Here is a 4,821-nt window from a genome sequence, read left to right as displayed (position 1 = left end):
TTTTTACGCTTTGTTTAATTTTGGCTTTAACCTATTAGCATTGCAAAGAAAGTGATGAAAAGATTTTGAATCACAGAAGTTTCAGCATCAGGAACTAAAAATACCTCCCTTTAGAAATAAGGGAAAAGAAAGGCTGTTTGTTACATGGGTTTTAGAGCACATTAGCGGATTTGCAGCCTCATGAAATGTATGCTTGAGCTCAGTGAGGAGATGCATTCTGATATTCCACACGTTTCAGTTTCACCTTCAGAGAGGGGAGCATCTGCCAGCCTAACTGATGGGAATGAGTACACCACCCACACTGGACTTTCCTTCCCCCAGATGGATTCCGCCAGATAGGGCCGATAACTTGATGGGGGGACTGAGTTCAGCTTGGATTGCAGTCTGTGGGACCAGACATTAAACCCCCTGCACAACTGGACAGCTGCAGCCCTAATGGGTTATTCTTTCAAAAGCAAAATAATAATTGATAGAGAAAGAGCTCTGATAAGGGTTAACTAGCTAGCTTAGGACAGGAAGAAAGGGGTCTAGAGAGAGAGGACAGAGACATCTTGTTAAAACAGTTAAAACAGCCAAAAACCAAGGACAGAGGTATCTCTGGCCTGAGCAGCTGGGAGAGCCATAGGGATAATCTCTCTGGCCAAGAGGGAAAAAAAAGAGGCCACTTTACTCTTTTGAGCAGGGAAGCCAGTGGTTTCAGTCTTGAGGCTGGGCAGGATAAGGTTGCTAGGTACCATAAGATCGATCAAAAGTAACTCCAACTTGAACAGATAAGATGGATATGTGAAGGACAAAGAAAAGACAGAATGTCTGGAAAAAAGGAAATATGTTTTCACAGAGTTTAGAGGAATGTTGCAAAATAAGGGGAAAGAAAGAGGGGGGCACCCCCTGGGCTTTGGCCTTTGCAGAGTTACCAATGAGGAAAACACAGGGGTCCTAAGTTGGGGAAGGGTCCAATTAGAAAGGGTCATGAAGAGACAAAGAACTACAGCCTTTATAATGCCTCAAGACAAAGAGCTGTGGCCACCCTCTTTAAGAGAGACAATCTTAGAATTAGAAGCTTATAATTAAGAGTTTTAGAGTAGTATCTGCTTACAATAAAGTTTCTTCTGCTTGCAATAAAGTTTCTGTACTTCTCACCTACCACCTTTGTCTGTGGCTTCATTCTTTGAGTCCATCTGGACAAGAACCTGGGAAAGAAATCACCTTTGTACCCTGTTCAATAAACACACACACACACACACACACACACACACACACACACACGAATCACTGTCAACCTAGAGCAGTGGTCAGCAAACCACGGCTCGCAAGCCACATGCAGCTCTTTGGCCCCGTGGCATGGGCCACGAAGTTTCAATCACACTGTACACCCGCACGTGGTATTTTGTGGAAGAGCCACACTCAAGGGGCCAGTTTGCCGACCACTGACCTAGAGTAAGCTAGAAGCAAATAGAGAAGCTCCTACTCAAAAGCTGCTTCAATGAGAAATTACAGGTGTTTACTGTTCAGGGATCACAGAAGAGCCATGATTCTGATGAACCTATGTCATGAATTTTGCCTCCAGCAGCTCAGAAGATTCTGGACCTCCTCCCCAAATCGAGGTGGAATGGCAGTCAAGGTGCTGCACACAGGGCTCACAATTTTCGTTCTGCATCTCCACAACCATCACCCATACCACCACCTAATACTCACACACCAAACATATTCTAATGTGATCTGCTCTGATTTTGTACAATGAGTTATGGTTACAATACAGAAAAACCCTCTGCTCCTCTAAAGATTTGTTAAGTGGTATTTAAAAAGATAATAAGTTGCTCTCTTATGCATTCATTACCTTTCCTGAAGCTCAAGGCAAAGACCTGAACAGTCAGATAAGAGGAAGAAAAAGACCTAAATGAGGGAGGAGAAGGTTCAAGGGTGAAGGGGAGAGGAATGGGGGCGTTTAGACAAAAGGGGAGCTTGGATGAGCAGGACAGTGCACCCCACCCTAGCCCAACCAGGACAAAGGCATCCAGTTCTACATGCTTCCTGTTATAATGGAATCTTGGAAAATTTTCAGTGATGTTTATTGTATAATACTGTGAGCAAAGCCTGAGCTAAAAACTTGATCTACATTATCTTATTTAATCCTCATTAATAATTCTCTAAAGTGTTACATAAAAACTTTTAAGGCTGAAAGCTTTAAGAGAAAGGATTTCTTGAGCCATGTGCTAGCCAGAAACAGGACCAGGTCCTGGGATGTGTAGTTTAAACTACCAGCAGCAGGGCTACGTGGGAAAGACAAACACGCCCTCAGTCCTGGAGTTGATGGACCTTTTCTACTTCGAGTTTGGAGAAGAAAGATGTGAGTTGTTTTGAGAGAATTTCCCTCGGCTACAGACAAAGCCAGTGGGAGAAGGTAAAGTGGGGCTAGCTCTGGGATTGGTTCATAGTCCATAAGGAAGAAGTGTTTCCCCTTTAAATTGGTTGCGGGCAGCAGTCCAGAAAGTTCATGCATAGGCAAGATGCAGAGGCACCTGTTGGTCGGGCTACATGGCTATTTTCTTTTGATAATCTGGGAAATCGCCTGCAAATTAATGCAAAGTTTCAACACACACTCAAGTGTAAGTAGTCTTCTGTTGGTTTTGCCCTGTAGTTGTTAATGGATTAACCTCTCTTGTCTCTTCCTCCCTCCAGCCTTTAATTTAGGACATTTCAGAATTTTTTTCTGGTCAGGATGAATCTTATCCCCATCTCTCAAAAGAAGCTGAGCCTTGGAAAACACTGTGTACCTTTGCTTGTAAGAGGCAGAGCAGGGATTTGAATCAAGGCTCTCTGACCTCGGGCATTCCCTTTCAATCCCATAATGTAATGAGGGACACGCATGCTGACCTCCCAAGCACCCCTCTGAATCCATATGTTAGCTGGATGGGTGGAACCACTAGAAACTTTTGGGGAAAATTTTTTAAAGGAAGCTCATTAGCACTTTAAATATTCCTGGTTGTGCTGGCTTAACACCCCACATTTGCCTGTTATTAATTTTAATACACCCTATGATGTTGCAGCACCATGAGATCATAGTTTCAGCATGGAGGTCAAGTCTGCTGTAACTGCCATGTTAATCTTCCCACTCCAGTCTGCCACAGCTTTCCTACGCATCAGCCAGAGCTTTGCTGGTTCAGGGGGGAACCCCTAAGTGGGGACTCAAAGTGATAGGCAAGGAGAGTGCAGATCTCCAGGAGCTGAAAGCAATGTTTGCTTTCTCTGGTTTCTCCCGGGTGCTTTGTGTACTGAGTAAACATATTTGTTCTTGAGACTCAGAGACTCACCCAGGAAATCTCATAACACCTTTCATGTAGCATTGTAATACTAGTTGAGAAAACGTATTGTTAAAAAAAAAAAAAAAAGATTTAGTCCCATTACCTACGGTTGCCAGTTTCTCAGTTTTGTAAATATGAAGGGCTTTGGAATGGAATTCACAGGACATCAAACACTATCATAACAGGATCAACTAGAATTAAATCTTCCCCAATGACTGCAGAGAGTCCACTGTTTTGTTTTTTTTAAGGATACACCCTGTAAATTACACTTGACCCTTCAACAACACAGGTTTGAACTGTGTTGGTCCACTGATATGACACATGCAACACACAAAATTTGTGTTATTCAACTGCAGATGTTATTGGTAAGGCTTCTGCTCAACAGTATGCTGTGAGTAAAGTTCTTCAGGGAGTCAAAAGTTAAACATGATGTTCAAACGCACGAGGGATGGCACCCCTCACCACCACGACGTTCAAGGGTTAACTGTAGGTTCACGTTTACTAATCTTTTCTATCAAAGGAAGAGAAGCAAAGAAGCAACTAGATAAAGCAAATAAAATGGAACATGGGGAAAGAGGAAAGGCTACTTTAAAAGTTGTTTTTTTTAAGGAAAAGAAGAATGACAGTTAGTCATCATGGCTGTAGGCCCCTGCTGGTGAAACCTTGTGTACTTATCTTTCCATTCCAGGGACAGGCAAAACACAAGCAAAGGAAGACTAGAATAACCGAAACCGACCAGAGCCGGCCTGGACTGCGTTATATTCCCATTATCACACGTTAGCCTGCTAACTGGCACACCCACTGGCGCCGCCACCACAGATCCCACTGGGACCCTATAAGGAAGAAAAGGGGAGGGGCCCCCATTCTGGGAAGACACCCTCCCATTCCCTGAAAACTAATGCAGATGCCTCCCCTCATTATGCTGCCCCCGTAATAATCTCTGGAGACTTCTCTAGGTTGAGAAGTGGATATGTGAGTTTAACGCCCGGTTCTCCATTCTCTGGCCAGTGAATAGAGCTGTGCTGCTTGCTGGATGCTCAGCGTTCTTCGTGTTTTGGAAGGACAGAGGGTCCGTCTGGGGGACTAGGTCCCCACAGTGGGGGTCTGGACAACCTAAATTGGTTAGTCATCAGTGTTCAAATTTCATTACAGCAGGGTAGTAAAACCTGTGAAAACCAACTGGGCTGGTTTTGTTTTTCTTCCAGTTCATCACAGACCACTGTGTGTGTGTGTGTGTGGTGTGTGTGTGTGTAAAACACAAAACCACACACTTAAATGTTATGGCAACATAAAATTGCTGTAAGAGTTTCTAAACTTTCCTGCTCAATTTCTGAATTTATCAGACTGGTGACAAGCAGGTCACACGAGCACCATCTGCACACCACACTGCGAGCAGCACTCAAAGGCAGGCCTGCCGACCTGGCGTGGCGTGGGTTCCTCCAGAAGCCCACCCTGAGGCCAGGATTCCAATGCAAAGTTTAGGATGGAAATGAAACTATTCAGTATGGGGGGTGGAATA

This window comes from Myotis daubentonii, chromosome 10 (assembly GCF_963259705.1).
Source record: "Myotis daubentonii chromosome 10, mMyoDau2.1, whole genome shotgun sequence".
NCBI lineage: Eukaryota > Metazoa > Chordata > Mammalia > Chiroptera > Vespertilionidae > Myotis > Myotis daubentonii.
Note: the sequence above shows the minus strand (reverse complement) of the source record.